Genomic DNA, 25,941 nt, shown 5'->3' with positions numbered 1-25,941 from the left:
CACCATTGCGATTAGAAAAATAGGTGAAATCTCTGGGGCGAGTCTCAAAGAAGTCGGTCCAGCGGTCATCAAATGGAACGATTCCACAATAATAGATTATGCAACGTACGGTGCGTCTATAGAATGCATAAATACCCGTTCTACCAGCAAAGCAGTCAGTCATCATTCCAGAGGGAAAACCTACGTCGAGTGATATCAAAGAGAGGACTTCCGAAGTTAAAGAGTGGTAGATCGACTGGGAAATCTCAGAAGCCAGTTGGCTTGAAAGACGAACATTTTACAAAGTATAATGAGGAGTGGAGATAGCTTAGATATTTAATCATTGTATTTACGACATCCAGCCTGGTAGGTGGGAATATCATAGGAATTTATTTGTAGGACTCCTAAACTTCTGCGTAGGAAGGCAGCAGAGTCATAGATAGCTCTTTGAAATTACTGCGGATACGTTTATTTTGATAATCTTTGAGGGTGGACTGTTGGGGTCTGACAGAGATAACATCATTTGTCTCAAGGCAATTCACATCTGCGGAACACCTCGTGAAGAGGAGGTGGAAATTTTCCACCAACTGCGTTAGTTGAATTCTCAACAAGGGGCTATGTGGTTTAATTTATGTGTATATATGTATATTAAAATTTCTCATTAGGTTAATTACTTCAAGGAAATTAATGTGTGTTGCATCAAGGCGAGTGTAGAATCAGCGTATTGATAAGGTAGTACTTAAGCGAAGAATGCCTCGTACCATTATGAGGGGCCAAATTCAAAGTTTGCTGGCTCGGAGACGTAGCCAGGATAACGCCACGTCACGCGGCAAAATTACAGGTCGGTCTGATTCAAATATTATGTTTGTGTAGTTAGACATGTAAATGCTTGTCCTTTAAATTAATTAATAAATCATAACACCGCGATGTATATGTGGCATGTGTAGAATTATGTATGTTGCGATGACGATGATGCGTATTGTCGATATTCCATTCTAGAGTCGAATTTTCTGTTATTTATGTAAGCTCGCGAGACTTTAAACTGTGTTTACATTTCTTAAAAATGTGAAGTGAAATATTGCAAGAAAAATCAGTGAAATAATGTTCGGGCCGGTAAAAGTTATAATAATGTTAACGATAAAATAACAATTATAAGTGTGACAAAGTCAAATAACAACGTTCCAATAATAATAATAATAATAATAATAATAATAATAATAATAATAATAATAATAATAATAATAATGCGTTCAGTAGTTAAGTAAGCGAGGTTTGCAGTTTATATCGAAACCCAGTAAAGCATGAAAAATTTTGGCATTTTTGGAAATTGAAATTTTGTGACACCGTGTATTTGTGTATCTGAGGTCTGCAAAAACTCGGAAAATTAATTGTGACATCATTATAAAGTTGTTTGATTATGGGGTCGGTAGTACTTACAAGGTTTCAAGCCAGAAGAAAATGGATTGTAATGGTAACAAACTATTATGTGAATAATAAGGAAGAAGTTAAAGCGGAGTAAACCTGTATTTAATGATTGATATATAATAAGCAAAATTCAGAGGATAAGAGTCCCTGTAGTTCGATGGAGAAGAATTTTTGTGACATGATGTGTATGTTGATGTGTAATATTTCTGAGACAGGCTGTATAAGGGGATCGATGTCGTGTAGCGATTTAGAACGATTGAAAAATGTAAGGGTTGTCAAATCCAAGTTAGTGCGTTATAAAGCACATTTTAAGTACAAGTTGTTGTTCTCCCGTGATTATGAGTTAATGTAAGACCGTAGGTAACGGCAGTTAAGTCAATGTGACGATTCTATATGATACCAGCGAAGTGCATTTTGTGATAGCCGATCTCACGAACAAAATACATTCTTCCACATGGTCAAGATAATTTTTACTTATGGTAAATTGAATTTTATTCTATATATTTACGAGACGAAAACGTCGCGGATTGGAAACATTGCCAGTGAGAGAATTGATTTTATTACATTGACTGTTTCGCGTGCGTACGTTGATGAGAAGTTACTTCACTGGACAGTTCCCGCTGATACAAGTTTGGAGTGTCGACATTGCAAGTCATTTGGAGCCTCAAACTTGAGTTATGCAGTGAATATCGTGATGGTTGTGCTTATTGCTTTCGGTGGTATTACGTAATATCAAACGAGATTTGAGTGAACATCACCACATGTGTTAAGATTGTTATGAGTAATAGATTAAACTACTCGACCATGTTTAATTTCGATTTCACGTTTTATCGCTGGAAATAGACACAGTAATATTTCCAGATTCGAGTTCATTTCTGTAGCGAATTTTACTTCACGTTTTAGAATTTCAACGAGAATCTGATTTAAATATCCGGCCATTGTGTTAAAGGTTCGATTTCGCCTGATAATATGAGTGATGTGTAGATACCATCGCGTTGGCTCAACGATAGATTTATTACTCAGCGTTTATATATTTGTCGTTAGAGGTGAGTAAACACTGTAACATTGATTCAAGGACAGGTTTAGGACGATGTCTGTACATACCTAAGTCATAGCTTAGGCATTTTTGCGAATCGACTTGAACGATGTTTTGTCTGCAGTAGTGGATACAGATACAGAAGTTATTAACAGGTACTATATAGGCCATGTTTCGGCGTAATCTTTACCGGCCGGAAGGTGCTCCCTAAAAGCGTTGCATCAGTACTGGCATGAATGTAAGGATGTCCAACGTGGAAGCCTGGCGAATGGATACTTATCCCTACCACTGAAGCCACGTGCGTTCAAGTTCGATGAACTTTCTTTCCTACTTCTTCTGTTCCTTTACTTCAAAATTTGTTGTTCCGGTGAACGATAAGTTTTGATAGTGCAGCGTATTGATACTTAGTTAATTTTTGTAGGATTTACACCACGAATGCGGTTTCGATTCGACAGCTGTTATTATATTTTAATTTTGTTTCACATTATTCACATTATTTATGTGAGACGTTGATCTACCGATCACTTGTTCCTTAGTTCAAGGGGACACGTGTGGGTAGACAAATTTGTAATTGTACTCGTGGTTATGCAGATTTGGAAAGACTTCATATTGTTTGTTTTATATTGTGGACTTGTATTTCAACGAATTAAACGACGTAATTCTTTGTTAATCTGAAAGTTGGCTTAGTAGGAAAACTTTCATAGTGATTTATCACTTTTATTTAACTTCAGTGTTTGGCGTTTCTTCTAAACTCACAACGAATTACTGTTTCCCTGCATTTCGCTGTTTTGTTCCTTCAGAACGATGCCGCGTAAGATCCCTTCGGATCAAGTGTTGGTTCATTCTGAACATCTGTTTGGGGTGATGCATGTTTCATCATCGGGATTCATATCTAACTTAAGGGTGTCACGAGATGACAATACATGGTGGAAATTTACTTTTGATTGTGGCAATTGCTGTTAACTTGTGATGAACACCAATCTTTCAAGTAATATTTCGCAACTTATCTAAATAAACTGATAGTCGATATGGTTCGATTAAGGATCCATTCGGAGGATGTTCAAATTCCGAGACGATAGTCGACTGGTGGATAACCTTAATTAAATGTAAATCTTGAATTCAACTTATTGAAGGTCAGATATTCAACAGATCGTGTGGGTTAACGCTCAGTTACCGTTTGGATCAATGTTGCCGGATTTTCAAGTCTTCTCTTATTTTTCTGGTTTTGCTGTAAACTAATCTTATATTGGGTTTTCATTCTTTGGAAGCCAATAATTTAAACCACGTCAAGATACTTTTACCTCACGTTATGAATTGTGACTGCGTTATAAGATGTGACACAATTAACGGATTTTTCTTGCCTATTTAGTCAAACTAATTATCCTGACTACATTGAATAAAATGTTATTAAGCACATTTTTGCTCCTCATTTGAAGTAGTGATGTTCTCCTCTGAACCCTACCGATTGGTAAATGAAGTGACAGGAAAAAACCCGTAACGACCCCAAGATCCGAGAATCGACATTGCTCAACACAAGTAGCCGATGCAGACGACCAAGGATGGAACGGAAATTCAAGGGTTCGGTGATTGTGAACACTACGAGATGGCGCCTATAACTGCTTTTCCGACTTTTTGATTAGTTGTGTTTTGGCCGGCAACCCCTCAATCATAACCATCCTCCCGTTATTACATTCAATAACATTTTATTAAGCACATTTTTGCTCCTCATTTGAAGTAGTGATGTTCTCCTCTGAACCCTCCTCTAAAACAACTGGGAGACTTGCTTTTTACCTTGGGAAACGCATTAATTATTCTACTGGCAATTCGCTCTTCAATCATAATATATAATTCGATGTGTAAAAATACATCAGGAGCATTGGGTAGCATCGAGCTCAGCTAAGTATTCGATAGGATAGCACACTCATATTTTTGTTAAATATTAAACAAGTTTCGGTTTCTAAACCTAGTCATAGCAAACAACACAGCGAATAAACGGCACGGCCTCCTCACGAGTCATGATTAATTGCTCCATCTCATCAAAAGTTTCCATACACAAACCAATAAGGCGAAGATTCGTGACAGCTTATGTTCCCAATAAATAAATAAATAAATAAATTAAATAAATAAATAAATAAATAAATAAATAAATAAATCAATAAATAAATTATGTGAAACTTCCATGCCTTTATATTAATTTTCTTGGGTCTTTCTTTACCTGACCTTTTTTTTTCTTTCGGTAAATATTCAAATATATCCTTGTTTCTTTTTCAGTCTGCAGTTGTGACCAAGTGTTCATACCGTTTTTAGCAATAATGTAGACCTTGCACATTGAATACTCATTGATATACTAGGTCATTCTCATTATTTCACTCTCCTTCCTACCACGAACATGGACGTTTTCGGATATCGGTTACTTTCACTGCTGAATATGTTTGCCACCGCATGTGATAGTATATGTATATTCTCCCAATTAATTTACTAAATTTACTAGATACGTCGAGTTCCCATATATGGCCACCGTTCCTAAGATGTACCTTATACCTGTCTATCAGGACATAGGTACACGGACACATTCTTCTCATTCCAGCATTCGTCACAATAACAGTGACAATCTACGTGATTAATTACGTGAACTGATCGAGGAATCTTTGATCCACAAGTCGTATATTCTAGAGCTACAGCTGTGGTATACAATAAGTGAATAGCTGATACACCCGCGCTTCGTCATGTAATTCTACACTGTATACAGTATTCTAAGTAAAGCAATCTACACGTTGTGAAGGAGATGCTATTTAATTGTGAGAATTGAGGGAATAAGTGCATGATACATTTAAGACCATAGATTTGATTTACCGTGAAGCATTATGGGAATTAAAAGTATTTTTAAATATTCATGAAAAATCCCTCCGTGTATCGTCGATAATAAATAGCATGAGTCATCTAGAAATTTCAAGGTTTTCTGTAGTAGATGTTTCACGTAAAGTGTTAGGTCATTCCCTTGTACGAATTAAGAATGGTGAAGAAAAAACCACGATGTGACAAGTAAAGGGTGATAATGTTTGAGTTTATTTAGAACGCGAGTGTCAGCATATCTTGTCCCGAATAATAGGCCTTTTCTTTCTTCTATAATATGTATGTATTGGGTATGCCGAGAAGTGGGGCAGAGCTATTCACGTGAATAAGGGTATCACTGAATGCGCTGTTGATGAAATATGAGCCGCTCCCCATATGAGTAAATGATATGCGCGGTGTTTTCTATTTTGCGCCAATGGTATAAATTAGGCTAGATGCAAGTCGATGTGTAATTGATGTGAATGGCATCCAAGGGTAACATGTGATTTAAAGCAAAGCGCAGAGATGGCCAGATAACGGGACCAACTACAGTAAGTCCTCTGGTGTAGAAATGGAGAGTGAGAGACAAGGACAACGCTAACAGCTGACCGGTGGGATTTAAAACCCGGCCAAGTAAGAGGGGTGTGAAATACTGTTACCACAGAGTGCGAGGAACGTGTGTTAAAAGGCTCAATTCCCTTCTACTGTATCGATATTATATACAACCAGTCAGATATAAACACCGTTGGGTAAATCTACAATTCCAATCAATGAGGGAACTCCCCATTCCTTTATGTTAATTAAAATGGCTAGGGATTTCAGGGCGGACGTCGCGCTTCACTATTGGCAAAGGACACGAGTTCGTATCTCAGCAGCACCAGAGGCAGTTTTGCTACTGCCACCAGCTACGGGCGGAAGCTACCGTCCGTGATTCATCTTGTGAATGTCGAGTGTATTTATTGTCTTCTATTTACGGGAGTGATATTTATTTGAATAGAGTGTTGGTCTTTGGTACGTTAAATATGATTCGTTACGGGGACCATCGTTGTACAAATTTCCAATTCGTGTGTATATGTGACATCCCATTGGAACATGCGATGTGTAATAATTGCTCATTTCATGAGATAGCGAGAAAGGTTTTTCTTATAGGTGATTCGACTTTCAGATATTTTAAACAAGCTCATATATCAGAAATTGTCTCACCTGGTTCGTTCGACAACTAATGTTAATTCTCGCCGGTAGGACGACGACTAGTTAATTGAATATATGATTTAGTACTGTAAATAAGGCGTATAATATAAGATACCCCGTCATCCAATTATTTCTGTGTACAATGGTACTAGTGAATAAAGTGTTTGGAATATTTTCAGAGTGAATTGCGAGTCTAGAGAAAGGACTATAAAGGACAATCACACACTCAAGTAAATTTACAGTGCCTAATTTACGTGATTAATATGGTGTCATATCCATGTATAAATTATCCAAGTGTTTTCTCAGGCGTTAAAGTAAAAAAAAACATAATTCATTCATCTCATTTCATAGGTAAATAGCTTTTCTCTCATTGTTAAGGTTCCCCTACTGTAAATAGTTTACTGCTCTGTAGGACGTTCCACTGACACGCATGCTCTACCGATTCAGCTAGCGTGTTATTTCGGTAGCGGAAATGAGACTTCGACCCCGGGCTTAGTTCGAAGATCTCATCCTGGTTACTCCATTCTAGTGTCATGTTGCAAGACTGTTCTAATCTAACTGATGTACTTATACCACGTAAAGTGTACAGTATCTCGTAATATAACACAAAGGTCCCATAAACTTACAAGTAAGTTGATAAGTTCATATATCTCCCTTTATGAATTCATTTACAATACCTTGGCACCTCTCTGTTTCTATGTAATCGCATTTTACACAAAATAGCTTAATATCATGAATGGTAAAGCAGTTAAACCATAATAGGAAAACTCAGTATTTTAATGTCAAACACCTCTAACAAAACAATCAAATTTGGGAATCATCACACAACGTGATACGTATTTTCAGGAAAATAAAGTAGACATCATGTTCTGTAAATACTGTATAACAAGTAGGTTGTTTCATGAAGCGTCTCTGATCGAAGTATATTCTAATTATTTTGCCTTATACACTCTGTTCATAAAACACAGGACACCTCGAAAGACTAGAGATAGGAAGTTCATATTTAGAAGGACATATTCATTAGTATATTCCGCAGAAACCATTAGTATTTCATCCACCTAGATTCAGCATATGTCTTGTTGCCCAGCAGGCACTGAGTCCTCCATGGGCACTAAACACTTGTTCAATGCCTAACGGCATCGACGCGTAATAGGCGCGAATGACTTACTGATGTACAGCCATTCATGCTGCATTCACCTGGTTCCAGAGTTCATCTTAGGTGGTTAGCACTGGGTCTCAGTGCCGCACCCGTCGATTCACCATGTCCCACATCCATTGGCGACAAGTCCGATTATGGGGCGGGCCAGAGCAACAGTTTGTTATCTTTGACAACAAGAAGGCAAGAGTTCGTGCAGCAACATGCTGTCGTTCATTGTCCTGCTGAAGTATCGTGCAGAATGGATATGGCTACGTGTCGCAGGATGTCATTCAAGTAGGTCAAACAGGTCACAGTGCCCTGGACACGCACCAACTGTGATTTGTGGTTGTACCCAATAGCACCCCACACCATAAGGCCATGAGTTGGCGCTGTATGTCTTGTGCGAATGCAGTCAATGTGATGCCTCTCCCCCTGTCTGCGGGGAACCAAAATGCGGCCGTCGTTTTCAAACAAACAAAACCTGGATTAGTCCGAAAACACTATCTGCTGCCATTACTGTCCCCAGTGACGTCGTTCCATACACCATTACAGTCTAGCCTGTTGATGCACGTTAGTGAAAGGTAGGCGGAGAAGTGGACGACGCGTCGGTAACCCAGACCGTAATAAACGCTACGAACTGTCACTTCTGATCGTTTACGATGTGTTACACTTTTCCGCTGTTGCGTCAGAGCCGAGGAGGATGCAGATCTGTCCTGCAATGCCATTCGTATGAGGTGTTGATCTTCCCGAGGGGTGGTATCGGTGGTCCAACTAAACCCATCTCGTCGTATTCTACGGCCTTCTGTGAACCATTCTGTACACATCCGTTGCACTGCCGACACATTTCGTCCCCCACGATTAGTAATTTATTGGATGGATGCATCACATTCCCTCATGCGAATAATGTGGCCACTTTCAAACTCATTCATTTGACAGTTCGGTTCGCGCGTACGTCTGCGAGGCATCCTGAACCTTTGCTCAAGTCACACTGATCCATTACCTTCGGTTTTTAGAGACAACGAGAGTTGCAGGCACCTTTTACCAGTCGATGGTGGTGCGCCGGGATATCGATGTTGACCTCAAACCGGGGGCCGACATGTTTCAAATGCTAATCATTTCTTCAGAACATACTAGTGCACATGTCTTGTGAATATGAATTTCCCATCTGTAGTATTTCAAGATGTTCTGGTTTTTATGAACACGAATTATTTTCCCGAGGTTTTGAGCTAATGAGCAGTGTTTTCTGATTTTTTGCATTTAATTATAAAACGTGTGAATTATGATTCCTAATCAGATTACTAGAGGAGATAACAGGGACAATTGTTATATTTTTATCTGCTAAATACTCTGTATTTGGTAATATGCCACGAGTAATTTAGCACAGTCCAAATAACCGAGCACTTCCAAGTAATTAACTCGTTACTTTGGGTTATATGTGTAGCGTTGTCACGCGAAAGTTTCCATAGTACCCATCAACAAGCGATAGGAAATTATTTCATGTACGTATTATTCAAATGAATGTTATATACATTTTAATCTTTTAAAATGTTGTTCAACTATTCAGAATGAAAGCAAGAACCATAACGAAGTTATTGCATGAAAATACATTGCTTTTTATAATACAATAATTTTATCTGTATTATCTGACAAGTTTGAGAAACCGAAGAAATTAGTAATGTTTCTGAAAAAGTGCTATGTATCTTTTCATTCTTGTGCCTTCAGATTAGATACTGAGGAATAACAATCATATGCTATTAAAATAATTTCGTACTGTGGGCTACTGCTATTGTCGGATGTTAGTACTGTCTATGAGACAACGGGTAGGCGTTTTTGAGTGAGGATAAATTAAATTGAACACACAGCGTTACTGAGTGATCAAAAATTTTAGGCCCACTTGACACCAATACTCTCTCATTTATAACGTAGGATCTTCATAAGAACAGAATGTTACCTGTATCACAGAAGGTATTGTATGTTTGCAGACAGCATTATTTCTTTTAATATTGGTCTGTAAATGTTGGAACTCTTAAACAAAGGAACTCGTATCCAATTTTCTCAGTAAAAACATAGCTACAGCACAATTCAATGACTTATGATTTCATTGACTCAAGACAATGATTGAGGGCTTCAGTTATTGAAGAGTTTGCCAGAAATCTCGCCCATATACGCATTGAAAGAAAGTGAACGGAAAATCATTATGTGTACGAATATATGTATGAACAATTGTTCATAATAGTCCCTTCCCTGTTTCTCACATGACGATACGTATCTCATTACGCTCCCTCAAACTATTCTTAGTACTGTCGGTGTGGTAGTTGCTTTAGTTGCAGCAAGTTTACGCACAAATCAACCCTGTTTGAAGACTTTGTCATACAAATCTGATCACACAAATCGGGAGATGTTTGAAGCATAACACGGTGAACCAAAGTAACACGAGATTCGACATACTTTAATTTATATTTCAGTAATAATGCTACTTATACTCAGGTGCACGCTACTCTCTCGTTAAACTGTCTATTCCCACAAAGCTTCATGAATGAGCAGTTTTACGGTTTCAGGCGCGGACTTGCTTGCATAAGTGCCATGCAATTTGTGTTGATTCAATCCCCGAAATTGAACACGACGTATTCCTAAAGTGCATTCTACAGTTTTAGTTCTTGTACAGTATGAGCTCCTTTTGCTGCATTCACATACTACGGACGCTTTGGGTGTGTTCTAAGAGGACAATCTGCCAAAAGTATGTTCGCTAAAGTCCAGAAATTATTGAGATCTGGATGTCGTCTGTCCGGATATTGCTGTGCAAAGAGATGAGCTGGTTGTCGTTCATTGCGATGACATTATTAAAATACAAGCAATATATCAATAAGCTCGCCATACGTATTACGAGGCCGTTCCAAAGACTTTTACTTGTCATTGCTTTGTATTTGACAACACATAAAGATTACGGGCTAGAGCACTTTGTACTCAGAACGATGCAGAGTGCCCTCACCCGGCATTTAAGCAGATTGAAATCCGGGTTAGTCTGCAGCCCCGACAATATTCGGCAATTTTTTCGACATTACGTTGTTACGTGTAGCTCTTTCGACGACTACAATGAAAGCTACCACAGTGGACCTCCTGTTCTAATGTAAGGTATGTATCTCAAGCAAGCCGGTATAAAAGACATAAGTGAATAGTCTTTCTAAAGCATTCAGACACAGCGTACGTCACTTCCGACTCGAGAAAATTTTAACTATTATTAGTAGGTGGGTTCAATAAAATAATATTGTTTTAAGAATAAACATGTCACCAGTGTTAAGTTGAACTAACGAATGTGAAATTCCGGAGACTAAAACAGTTTCGGTATCATAAATCAGCCCTCTCAAGCAATGCCTCCGTTAAACTGACTTCGAATTCCTTCGGATTTTATTTCAAGTGGTCGACGTTACATTTCGCATAGACCAGCGAAGAATGTTGCAGAACGTTCACGAGTGATAGGTAAAGACATGTAATCCTACGGCAAAATTCATAATGGCTAAACCTAAACGAGAATACCACCCCTTATTAGAAATTTCTATTAACGCCCTGGACGTGGGTAGAGTAGTTGCATGCTGGAGGATTGCAGTTAAACTGATGATAAACGTTAGAAGAACATCGGCCTGCAGATGACGTGGGATCATTCATTTTGCTGCCTCGCACCAGACAGTATAATGTGTGCCTGTCTACTTGTGTAACAGTCAAGCTGTAGTAATGCTTCGGAGATGGTTACAGCCGTTTGAGAGGGGTTTCGTCCAGGGACTTCGTGAGGCGGGATGGATTTATCGATGGACTTTTACCTACGTTGATCACGATGCACCCACACAGTGCAATATTTTCAACGGGGGTCACTTGAACAGGCCTGCACACCTAGATACGAATTGGGAGGCCCGCTTAGTATAGATCTACAGTAGATTGAAACTGATATACACGTATTGTTAGGACTTCACTGCTAGACCGTAACACATCCACAGTAGAGATCACTGCGAATATGTGGCCAAATCACGAATTTTCTATTTGTAATTGATAAATATTAAATGTCTTGTACGTAAGCCAATATTCGATGGTCGAAATTACTATTTATAAAGTAATTGGAAATTCTAAATGGACAAGGGATATATCTCATGAATTAAAGTTACACTTCCTAGAATTGTACTTTGACGTTTTTGGATTTGCGTCCTCTTGAGAAAGGTACATACAAGTCCAAAACAGTGGAGTGATGAAATTTATCCTATCTTTAAAATGTATCCCGGTGACTGATTCACTGTGAAGGACAAGGCTAAACTTAGATGACATTGCATCCATGGTGTATTCACCTACGAATGGTATACCCGAATTCACAGGTGCTAAATCTATTCTTGGAATAAAAAAACTTTCTTCCTGAAGCTGAGTCCGAATGAATTTCTGCATGAAAGACATTTTTGTCTAGCTTCCGCAGATTTAATCACGTTCCATTGCACAAACCTCCAATATTTTCTTCATTAACACCATCGCACACTATGGAGTCAATGCTAATGTACGTTATTTGGTCACCTACTAAACTATTTAGAACCTATTGCTTGATGATATTAATTTGTTCGTTTTTTGGGCAGAAAAATACTACTTTGGAAATCATTGTACTCTGACTTCACTGAAAATAAGAACCAAGTGAATCTCATATAATTTTTTTTTCTAAATACCGTTTTGTTGAATCTCATTATGTCATTTGTCCTAGTTCTCCATTTTCGAGTTTTGTATGTCACCCAGTGAAGTTAAATCTTAATTTTGGGCCATAAAGTAGAATATTTAAAACTTAACTGGATAACACCTCTTCTGTAACAGTGAAGAATTTCTGCCACGCGCTGTCTGAAGTCTACACTAAGCAAGATTTATTTTCTAGCGAAACGTGATTTTTTGTTCATTATAAGTAGCTGACCTACTGCTGAAAGAGCGTAAAACCGAGCCATGCTTGTCTCGTCACATATGATTATTTAACCTGTCTCATTTACTCCGCGTCTTCTGACATTCTTCTGTTAGATGTAGAGGTCTGCCAATTTAGAGTCATTACTCTCTCTTTCCTGTGTCTTAACTTTACTTAGGTAATTTTTCACCAAATGTATCCTTTAGGCTACAGTTATCTGTGTCTGTAACTGCATATTTTATCTTTGCCACATTTGCCTTAGTTTGTTCCTTCCGTTTTCCTCAACGGGTTGAGTACATTGGATCTTCGGCTCATTTACAATTTGTTGATTTAACACAAGAAAATCATATCGCTTTTGACGATCGAAATATTTTTCAGCTGAGACCTCATGCCTTCATGGATGTCATGTTCTCCCGACAGATTTCTGATGAAGTGGCGCATGTATCAAAAGCGATGGCGTAAATTCCACAATCGATTATGTTAGGCAAATGATCAACATGGTGATAGACATTTTGAAAATTCCCCATAAATAATATGTAGATTCAAATCCACTCATTAAATCTACCATTAGAGTGTGAGCAAATGGAGACGGTTTCTGCTACCCAGACACATAAATACACAGAACACAAATATACTGAATTATTGTCATTTGCTAATATCGCTCTCTGTATTATGAAAACGTCACAGCAGGCTGCACGACTTGGTTCAGTCTAATGACATTACATAATGTTGCTGCTTGCACTGAATGAGAAGCATCAACGATTGTTGACTTTTATCGCATTCAATACACAAACATTTAAAAGCAGGGAATAGAAATTGGTTCACTCTTATGCAAACAGATAACGTTAATGTTGTTATGTGCAACAAAGTGACAATCTCACCTCGCTGAATGAGAAGCATTTTGTCAATAAATTACCAAGCATACAAAATTCCATCTCAGCCGAATCATTTCTGTGCTATAGAAACACATACAACGATGCATTCATGATCACAATTTATTAAGATGGCATTCCTCAAACTCAGCGGTAGGCTTTCAATCTCGTGCATGTATGCCAATTCCTTGTCCCTTTTCTGTATGGGGTCGCGTATGAAGTGAGATGAACCTTCGTAGCGAGGTTTCAATACCTGATGCCCTTCCAGACGAGAACTTTATCAGAGGTGTTAATGAGAAGAAATTAATTACGTGATGTACGATAGTAGGAAGGGCGGTGGTGAATCCTGGTGCAGCACATAGCCTACACCTGTCGAATGGGATCAAGGTGTCTGCCCCCCCTCAAACGGACGAATAACGATCAACATGGTCAGATGATCTAAATCTATATGCGCGCTGCGGAGATATTTGGAATCTAATCCATACGTTTAGCCCGCATTATAGTGATTAGAAATTTTATACCACCACTTCCACTACCCTGAAAGCCAATATTTTGATGGTAAAAGTATTTTCAAAGGACGGGAGTCGAACCCGCTAACCACGCTGCCAGACTGTACACACCTCCCACATTAACGACCATGGCCACCAGGAGGGATGTTTGCTTATCGACATAAATAATGTACTTTCATACCGCAAAATGAAAAAAATATTCATTTCACTGAAGGATATTATTTTTTATTGAACAGTTCCAGTATGATAGTTGCAGTACGCGTATCTTGTATCAGTTCACGTTCTCTCAAAAGAGAAGTCAGGGCGTACGTATTTAGAACTCATGGCGATAGATACAGCTTTGTACCTACATCATCATGACGAACGTGAGATAAAATTTTGTAGATAGGAACGCATTTTCCTTTAAAAAGGTAGAGAAATATTGGATGTGAAAGGTCCATTGTATTTTTCTTGTAAAAGAAGACATACAAAACTATAACTGGTACCAATTTCAGCTGTGGAAACATTCTTGTTTTAATAATGTCGCTGTGAAAGACAAACAATATAGCCAATATAAATATATATATATAATCTTAGTAATCTTAGCCAAACTACTCTCCTTTTAACCCTACAAGTAAGTTAAATTATGATTATAGTCTCAAGATTTGAAAACAAGTATTACACGCCACTCGACGTAATTATTGCCATTCATAACAGGAGCATGAAAGGGCAGACAGAAGGAATGAGAATACTAGGTCCATCCCCTATTCCGATAGATAGGATTTATTTATTTATTTATTTATTTATTTATTTATTTATTTATTTATTTATTTATTTATTTACTTCCATTTTGAAGCACTCTCGTCTCTCATCATTGCTGGAGACCATTGCGTGTTAGTGTGACGTGAAACATGTTGCCTGAAAGAATATTCTCATATATGGGTGTGTATGATTGTGGAGTTCCTTTCTTAATCCCGTAGTTTTCCCACTGAAACGACAGTTACCACTCCCATAAGTATAAATTAACTTTAGATGAGGTAAATCAAAATTCATTCCAATGCATCTTAAACCTATTATAACCCAGTGCTCTGCACATTATCTCTCAAGGATGTTTCTTCTTAGAGGTGTGGGACCGTTACAGGTTTAGTTATATAATTTTGCTCTTGAAAGTTTTAATTTTCTGTCCGCATTTTGAAAAATACTTCGGAATATAGTCTACTCACTAAACATTGCTTTTTTTAAATAACTGCACAGTAACGCGTCGTATAATGCAACATGCTAGACACTTTCAGACTATAGTACCATATTGTTCTGAGGACAAATATATCGGATGGGATATTTCAATATATATTCACTCTATAGTCACACATACCCCACTTCAAATAGATCTGCACCATAGTCTTCCTGATGTTAGTAGATTAAAACGTAGAAAACTTCAGCTTTAACCAAAATATTATAAGTATGACTCTTCAATATGCTGATAATTTTATATGGCTATTGCTAGCCTGGTGCAGCCCCTGCAACGCAGCCCCTCCGACGAGGCTGAACGGCATCTGCCGTGTATAGGAAACTACGTACTAATCTAGTATAGTAACACACTGTATGAAGTTTGTGAGTTACTAAAAGGTTGCGATGGGAAAACCGCCAAACCCAAAATTAGCTGAGCATTCTCAATGAACAATCTAGAAAAAATTAAACGTAGAGATTTCGAGAACAGATATCACTCTCATTGGCAGGTATTATTCCCCAGAAATTCCATGACGTTTGTGGAAGACCTTTCTTAAATAAGAAGCAAACCAAGTGGGATAAGCACGTCAATGTGGCTTATTCGTTTTTTATTCTGCACGCCAGATGTGAGTATTAGAATTAAAATAGAAGCCCAGCGTTACAAATAAGATCTCCTCGCTAGTCAACCAATCAACAGATAGTGATGAAAAGCGTGATCCATAATAGTATTGAAACATTTCATAACTGCAAAATTCATTTATGGACATTCGTATGTTGAACATTGTGCCAACGATTTTACCAATATTTACCACATTTACAACCAGTCAATACCTAAGAATTTATAATAAGTGGTAGTGTGTAGTCTGTTAACGAATGTTATATAGTGAATTTCTGAAAGCTCTTGTATCTTGCTAAAAAATATCCAGTAATTACAATTATTACCTGATACATGTTAAATGCATATTAATACACATACTTCGACGACGTAAGTGAATGACGAACTCTAATAGACTTTTGTCGTTGATTATGATCTGAATAAAGGTAAAACGTACTTACCAGAGTCCGTTTTTTGAATGGTTGAGTGGGATTTAACATTACATTTCACGAATGAAAGTTGAAAACTGAATGTCTTCTTGGGAGTAAGGAAGACAATATTTATTCGGGAACAAGGAAAGTGGGCAACACGAGATGATAAAGAATGCTGAATTGGTGAAGAATCAGGAGTAGAGTATTGGCTATATAATATATGACGCCAATCAGCAGTTTTACGCAAGTAGGGGAAGTAGTCTGCAGTATCAGAATCCGTTCTATCCTCCGAAATTTCTACTGAACATCGCTGCCATGGCATGATGACGTAGTGTGCACCGTTTGTTCTATTGTAAGGAGACTCCATAGTGAATGTCTGTGAGGCCAGACAGTCCAACCGTAAAACAACTCAACACATCTTACAAAACGTGTCAACAATACACCGATGTTAGCGTTACGTGGCAGTGGAAGACGTGCAAACGATATTTCATACCGTGCTTTACTGCTGCAGGAGCATGCGCAAAACACTGAAGATGTTTCTCGGTACGTCTTGTAGACTCTGTACGGGCAAATATAGCCTCGTCAGAGTGATTTCGTACTGCACACAATATACACTATAGTGCTTGTGTGGACTTCTCTGTGTGTTTGTGTGTAAATAACACCTCAAACTTCTGAAGTGATAATTTAATTTATATTATACTTTTATATTTAGTATATATTGAACACTTTAAATTATTGATTATTGTTATGACAACACTTTCATATATGCTGGGATTGATGACCTAGATTTTGAGCCCCTTTAAACAACAAGCAATAAAAATCACTTAACTGTTGATGGAGACAATGTTTTAACAAACACTTCCATTGAATACTCTCACAATAACACATTCTTAACCTTAGATCTTTATGATTAATCCTCCATTTCACGGTTCAGGCATTACGCTTTTTTCATACATAGTTCAAGAAGAATTCATAAAGGATTTTCTCCACTGCTCAATATTCATAAGATTTTGATATGAAGCCTCGATATTGCTCACAGAGCTAAGGACGTCATTGTATTTTCTAATGAGCAACAACGTCCCTGATTAAGTTTCACCTTATGCACTCTACTGTATTTGGTTGAAATAATGGTGCCATATACGGAATCCTTAAGCATCTTCGTAACAACTAATAATATACTGTACTGTACTTCTATTACGCCTTTCACATCACTATTCGTAAATCCTGGGCACCAAAATGAAACAGGACTGTGATTCCACATTCAATACTCAACTCCCGTTACATATTATGTTCCTGTCCCATAGTTAATGTAAATCTACCCCTTTCGCTCGGTTTGAACTTCCATTTAACTGTCAGACATTTATCATACAGTTCGTATATAATGAGCGACTTTGCATTGTAACAATAACATCAAAGTTTTCATAAGGGTGTTTCTGCTGCGGCAAGATAGAAATTCAATTTTAAGTACCGGTACTATTGTATATTTGTGCCTCATGAAGGCATACTTCAGAACTATTTATTATGTTTTTCGGTAGATAAACTTATGTCTTTTAGTGAGAACGGTATTACTGACCATTCGTGAAATTCCCTTATTCCTTATCAGATGTTGTATCAATGTCTCAAATCATACATTGGTTACCACGCAATGAAAATATATTCAGTGAGTTGTGTTTTGAAATGGGGATGATTGGCATTCTCCTTTGAAACATTAAACTGCTATCAGGCCCCACTAAAGTAGAGTACAAAGTGCCATGTCAATGACGAAATACACATACATGGACGAATGAAAAATTCTATGTTCCCATGGAGGGAATTAGATATTTTTCACCAACAGAGCATGTCAAAAACAGATCAGATGTAAGGCTTTTCAGGCGTTTGCTCTATTAACCAGCGTTTCGTCTTAGGTCTGACACTAGACTCATCAGAGAGGGATGTGTCAGACCCTACCCACTGACGCTGGGGTGTATGCAGGTGAACTTATCAGAAGCCCATTATAAGAGGTACAGTCTGATAACTGCATACGGGAGATAAATCTCCACAGTGGAATTATTGTCCGCCTAGCAATTCCGAATGGAAAATTCTAAGTTCCCATGGAGCGAATTAGATATTTTTCACCACTAGAGCATGTCAAGAACAGATCAGATGTAAGGGTACGTCCATAGTGCACCGCTTCCCGCTTCTCGCTTTGTCGCGTAAACCGCGCCAGTTGCAAGCAGCGAGGTGAACCCGCACGATTCTAGCTGGTGATGGTTATAGTGCCGGAAGCATCTGTCAGTAGGCAAGATAGAGGTGTCAAGCGAGGATCTAATATGTATGTTGTTGACAACAGATAATATTTATCATAAAATTAAGCAAGGAAGAATTACACACGTCCACGAAATGAACATTTTATTGCTAGTGGCTTCACATTACACCGACACAAATAGGTCTTATGGCGACGATAGGACAGGAAAGGCCTAGGAGTTGGAAGGAAGCGGCCGTGGCCTTAATTAAGGTACAGTCCCAGCATTTGCCTGGTGTGAAAATAGGAAACCATGGAAAACCATCTTCAGGGCTGCCAACAGTGGGATTCGAAGCCACTATCTCCCGGATGCAAGCTCACAACTGCACGGCCAACTCGCCCGGTACGAAGTGAACAGAACTCGCCTTAAAGTAGGGGAATACCATACTTTGTTACCTCAACTGGAAGCTCACTCCTAGAAATTTTACGAATATTTCCGAATGGAGGAACAGACTACATCTTGAACAAAATCGTATACGGGATAAGAAAGGGATGGTGTAACTTTCATCAACAGACAATTCTTCCAGAAGAACGTATTATGGTAATTTTGAGGAAAGTAGTTTTGAATTATTAGTTTTGATTGTTTTATTTATACGAAAGGGAAAATGAGATGGTGTGGTAATTTTGAACAGGATTTTATAACAATAGTTATAAACATTTAATTACCGAGCTCGATAGCTGCAGTCGCTTAAGTGCGGGCAGTATCCAGTATTCGGGAGATAGTGGGTTCGAACCCCACTGTCGGCAGCCCTGAACATGGTTTTCCGTGGTTTCCCATTCACACCAGGCAAATGCTGGGCTGTACCTTAATTAAGGCCACGGCCGCTTCCTTCCCACTCCTTGACCTTTCCTGTCCCATCGTCGCCATAAGACCTATCTGTGCCGGTGCGACGTAAATCGTCTTATAAAATAAAAAACATTTAATTTCAACAATAAATGAATGGTGGAAGCGTTAAACGTAAACTTTTTCAAAACTAATTTTATTAGAGAATGAATACGAAGTAAATATTAATGAAAATGTCTAGCATTACACTTTTCAACGTAACACAAATTCACCTAACAGTTTCGTTTGACGCAGTGCGCAATGTCTCAAATGCATCACCATGCAGTGCGGTCTAAACGGTCTGTTCATTTGAGTATGAAGTACCACCATGACTGGAATTAGGGCTGGGAATGTGTGGAATATCCTGGGAAATCGGGTAAACGAACTCGTCAACTAATTGCTGAACTCTATTTCTGAGGCGCAGTTTCAAATGTTGCGGTATTTTGCTTACATAAGCCAAAAGGCTTCGAAAGAACAATGCATGATCATTTGTCGTCACATCGGTCACATCTACGTTCTTGTATGACGCGTTCCAACAAAGAAGCCTTTTTTTTCTTCAATCAGTATCATGTTCTGGTTAACTTGGTTCGTCTCGATTCCTTTTTCTTGGGAAGGCTATGGTTTCATCCTGCTGCGCTTCCTGAGCTGTGTGTTGTTTTTCCACTTCCTGAACACCCTCCGTAAGGCCAATTCCACACCCAGCAGCAGTATGAGCAACCATTTCAGAATGCTCATTTCCCTGATGAGCTGGAGTTTTACTGTTTTTCAAGTTGCTCGATGTAGTTCTTGGATTGACGATGACCACTAAAAACATCAGTGATTTGGAATATGGCCATTTGGATTCTGGATGACCGCCAGCATCACCTGAAAGACAGGGAGGGAACTTTCTCATTTCTATGGCGAATTGATCTCTCAGATACTTCCATTTTTTCCGCAGAACCCCATCTAAAAAAACAAACAGAATTATTAGTTTATCGATTGATTATTTACTTAGTTTTATACTTTTAATAACTCGCTGATCATCTGAAGTCCCGTTGAAAACTATTCCACCATTAGGAAAATCTGAAAACACATTACTGGGAAATGCAGTAATGTTTAGTAACTACTAATGTAGTTGTTTGATATAATAATGACGACTTAATTTGTGTTGATAATAATAATAATAATAATAATAATAATAATAATAATAATAATAATAATAATAATAATAATAATAATAATAATAACTTAATAATAAAAAGTACTGTCTATTTCTCACTTACCGTCTTCAACGCCCATTTCAGCAGCTATTTCCTTCCATGCTTTGTCAACAACGTTGGCATGGGCTTGCAACCATTTGTCCCAAATTACACTCTTCATAAATACTTTGGGGATTACAATGTCTTTATCCGCTTCCATTTTACTGTATAAAAGCAAGAGTGAGAACAACGTGCGCAGTCGGAAGATAAACAGCAGACTGACCGGGCGTGTTGGGCGGTAAGCGGTTCAAGCAGGGAAAAGAAATAATATTTATATCCTGTTAAAGCGGGTAGAAGCGGTTTGAGCTGGTTAACGCAGGTAGGCGGGCGCACTATGGCCGCCCCAATCAGTTTTCACTATCTTTTCTTTCCCGCTCGCCCGCCGCGATAAAGCAGGAAGCGGGAAGCGGTGCACTATGGCCGTACCCTAAGGCTTTTCAGGCGTTTGCTCTATTAACCAGGGATTCGTCTTAGGTCTGACACTAGACTCATCAGAGTGGGATATGTCAGACCCTACCCACTGACGCTGGGGTGTGTGCTGGTGAACTTATCAGAAGCCCATTATAAGAGGCACAGTCTGATAACTGCATACGGTAGATAAATCTCCACAATGGAATTATTGCCCGCCTAGCAATTCCGAATTGAAAATTGTACGTTCCCATGGAATGAATTAGATATTATTCACCAATAGAGCATGTCAAAAACAGATCAGATGTAAGGCTTTTCAGGCGTTTGCTCTATTAACCAGCGTTTCCTCTTAGGTCTGACACTACTGTAGACTCATCAGAGTGGGATGCACAAAATGCTGGCACAACTTAGTTGGAAGACGTAATTGAATGGGCTGTAACTAGTAACTTAGCCAGCCCCACGGTCCAGCGGTAGCTTGCCTGCATCTTACCTAGAGACCCCGGGTTCGATTCCTGGCCAGGACCAGAGATTTTCGCGGGATCTCTGCGCTAGTTCGAGGTCCCTTCAGCCTACGAGAGAACAATTGAAATTGCGGCCATGAACGTGGAAACCAACGATAACGGCTGAGAGGATTCGCCCCGCTGACTACGTGTCATCTCGTAAGCTACTACATGCATTCGGGTTGAACAGCATTAGATTTAATCCCAGGAAAGGTCCCCATCGACACGTACGTGCAGGTCATCCAGAGGAGTCAGCTTGAAAAATCTATACCAGGCACCTTCGGTGGCCATACGCCATTAAATTATAAACCTGCAGAAAACCACACTTATACTCAAGAAAACGGGTGGAAATATTTCAAACTAATATGGCCTAATTTCTCCAGTTACAAGTGCTTCATATTCCTCTATGAAAATCCAAATTAACGTTCACCAAATACTATTACTAATATTAACTAACGAATGGGACTGGGTAAACATTATAATATTATGTAGTGTTATTTTCGAAAAGTGTTTCATTTGTATATGAAGTCGTACATCCTCTTGAATACTACTGTATAAAGGGATAGTAGTGACTTTATGAACAATATCCATCTTACAGAAAAAAGCGTTTATGGCCTATGAACTGCCCCATCACCATCCAATATCATTCATGTGTTATTATAACTCGTAATTCAACCACCATACGTTGACAGTGCACATTTCTTTCCTCTAACACAACAATAATATTTGCGCCGATTTTGCAACTATGGACTTGTGTTCTGAACTTCTCAGACTAGGATTGCGAAGTCTAGAGGGATATTCACCCACCGAGACTAGGATTACCAAGTCTAGGAGTACTTAAACGTGAAGCGATCGTGCAAGCATACTTACAGTCACGAATAAGATCCACTTCGAGAGCAATATTCCATTCCGTAGTAATCCCCTAAGTCAATTAGCTATATAATGAGAATTTGTTAAGGTAATATTATTTTTACATCTTATAAATGAATTGTCTACTGCTTTAAGTGTGACGAAAACACTCTTACTGTCTTCCCTTCTCCCCAAAGTAGTGTTGACTTGAGTACTAGGGTTTAAAGGGATAAGTTAATCTCTGAGATAAATATACTGTATTTTTCAGCATATCCTGGCTTGAAAAAACATATCTAACCTTTATCACTTCGCTGTAGGTTGAGTATTCCTTCATTCACTTGTTTCATTTCGAACTCTCATATCTTCTAATGATGAGCAGTGTTTTCTTTCTCTGGATTACATTTTATCACCATCACTCTGCCATCTGAGATCATTTCACTTCTGACAGTACACTTGGTTTTGAGTTGTAGATTTACATGTCATACTTCCAGTCGCGGAGTTGCTAACATAGCCCATATACCCTCTGACGTTGGCTAGGATACCAGCAATTGGAAACTTACCATGAATTTGCGCCAATGTATGTGATGTAGCGTTCCGAGATAAGCGGAGTGAAACAGTAGACTCTATGCTGACACTGCTAGGTCCTCTATCGCACACCTAACTACACTCGTAAGTTAATTCATATAAAACTCACTATCTGCTATATTTCTTTTGTGAGGTAGTTTATGGATTAGTTATCGTTAAGCACTCCCTCGTTACGTAAATAGAGATAAGGAACTGGTTGTACTTTTCAACTTACTCTCACAGATGTTCGCGGTATTTTAGCGCATTTAACACTGGATTTAAAGTGTCGCTTCATATTACGACGAACTCCAAAAGCCCCGACAACTTGTTCACGCGAGCATAAAGAGTGAAACATTACGCGATATTTTAGCGGACACATACAACCATGTATGTTCTGCGGCTCACTGACTTTCTATTCCAAAGGAGATCCACGACCACAGCGACACACGATATCAAATGAATGTGTGCGAATCTGTACTTAAAAAAACACACGAAAATGAAACTTGAGGAATATTAATAAATTTACTCTAAAATGTCGCATCTATTGACTACACTCACTCGTGAAAGCAAAACAAGATATCGTCGCAGTGATCAAATGGGCTTCGATATCTGCGGGCCATCTAGTTTTTTAGCAGTCAATTTAAAAGACATATAATATTCTGAATATGCCACGAACTTGCTTCTTTTGTTTTGTTCGTATTACGGTTAACATGTCCAGAAATATTTCAGGATTACTTGGTTTGTAATAAATTAATTTGAAATAGTTGTAGTAACGTTGTTTAATGCCTACATCCCTTTTTAACGTTTCATTTGAAATGAATTCCAAGTGCATTTCTGTTTGAATAATCGCAACGGCCTTAACACAAAATAACCCTCGCGGGATACAGTCACTCTGAAAATAACCCGGATATGCAAGAAAACGTTCTACCCATTACGAATCAAATCGTGTAAACACATGTTTAGTGCTTTTACTTAATAGAGAAATCTATGCCAGTGGCCATATCAAGGATACTATTATTCACGTTACCAGGCCCAAATCGCTTAACTTACGAATTTCACATGATGAATTAAATAGAGAATTATAAGGTATAAATCTACACAATAATTCAATGTCTACTGTTGAAGGTATGGAATATGTCTGATATTATAAATTCAGCTACCTGTTAATGAGTTAAATGTGAATATCTCACGGTTACCATTCTTACAGTATTTGCGATTAACGAACACATTTATTACCACAAATAACAGGTAAAACTCTCGGTCTTCTAGAGTCATTTTTAAAATCAGACATAAAGACTTCACAATTATTTTAAAATAGGGTTAATATACTGCCCTCGGAAAAGGAACATGGGCTTCGTTGGATTGAAACAATAAGACCGAACGTGTGGCTGAATTTTGTCAGGTATTTTCCTGCAGCACACCATTAGGTTTCAATGAAATACTCCAGACTGCTTTCTACTATAATGCTATTCTTTAGTTAACTAGTAGCGGTAGTAACGTGACGCAGCAAATGGCTGCACGGTTTGTGTCTTGTAGCTATCAGCTTAGAGTGTATTCTGGAGGTAGTGGGTTCCAACCCCACTGTCGGCAGCCCTGAAGATTGTTTTCAGTAGTTTCTTATTTTCAAACCAGGAATGTGCTGGGAATGTAACTTGTATAACACCACTCTTGCTTCCTTTAAACTCTAGGCTCTTTCGAATGCGATCGTTACCATAAAACATATCTGTGCCAGTGTGATGTACAGAAAATTATTAAAAAACAATATTAAAAAGAAGCAGAAGGTGTTTAATTGGTTAAAATCTATATCCTATAATTCCTTATATATATATTGAATTGTTCTAACGTTTGGCCATTTCCATATTTATGAATTTCAGTATACTTGCACATTTGCAGACATAAAAGACGCATATAACATATGAATAAAAGTATGAGGCAGGTGATAAGTTGCACTTTATTTCCTTCTATCACAATCCTGAGTAGTACTTGTCGATCCTTGCACTTCTTTTTGAAATATTGAATGAAGTATGTCACACTGTGTAAATATGGGACGTCTCATAAGCAAAACAAGCAATACAATATTTTTAACTTCATCACAGTTAGTCAACAACAAAAGGAATATGCATAAAGTCTTGATTTCTTCCTCTAATCGAGATAATTTCCCGAACATAAATGAAGCTCAGTTATCCTTCATGGAACGTATTTCAAAACAAACAACACTGCAAGTTTAGTGCAGAAATAAACATACATAATCTAGATCCTTAGGTACATCCCTTCATGGAAGATTTAAAAGAGAGTTCTTGTTTGTCCTGACATTTGTTATACGAAGGCATGTACTTTAGAAGCCTAAACTAATATAGCACTTGAAGAAGACCATTCCGTAATGAAGTGTCGCATTATGTACAATGGCAGTGATATAACATTTCTTTCAGCCTGATTTTCTTCCGATGGATGTGATAGCCGAGTGGCAATGTTATGGGCTTCTAGTTAATAAATCGCGTTTTTATATAGGTGACTGAAAAATAGTGATTTTCCCTGTGGTTCAAATTCTACGGAAAACAGGAGATCCTACTGCTATAGTAAGTATATCAACAGTCACGAAAGTCCAAATTTGTATAACCTTAACGTTTTTTACTGCAGGACAGGTACGGGCTGTGTTACTGTAAGCTTGTAATTGGGAGATGGCAGTTTGCACCCCACTATCGACAGCCCTGAAGATAATTTTTCATGGTTTCTCATTTTTAAAGCAGGAAAATTTCGGGGGTGTTCATCAGTGAAAGAAACAACCGTTTCTTTTCTAGCCCTAGTCCCCCCACCCCATCGTAACGTGGAAACCTATTGAGTTCAGGGGAATTCAAACCGCGATCTTCAAATGCTAACCTGATGGTGCCTAATAGCAGGACGTAACACGTTCTGTACCTTAAAACGGTTTGTATATCACAACACTATCCTCGATGACTCCACCAAGAATAGAATATCAGTTACAGTATAATACTGCAATTTATACGGATACGAAATTCTTCTTTAACAGCATCCCACTGTTTACTCGTACTTGAAAGCCATACAAAAGTGCGGAAGTTCTCTTTGTGATGATAATTTCCATGTACGCAATCAAATGAACTTCATACACAGACATGCCCAAAACGGAAGTA

This window comes from Anabrus simplex, chromosome 2 (assembly GCF_040414725.1).
Source record: "Anabrus simplex isolate iqAnaSimp1 chromosome 2, ASM4041472v1, whole genome shotgun sequence".
NCBI classification, from domain to species: Eukaryota; Metazoa; Arthropoda; class Insecta; order Orthoptera; family Tettigoniidae; genus Anabrus; species Anabrus simplex.
This window is presented reverse-complemented; position numbering follows the sequence as displayed.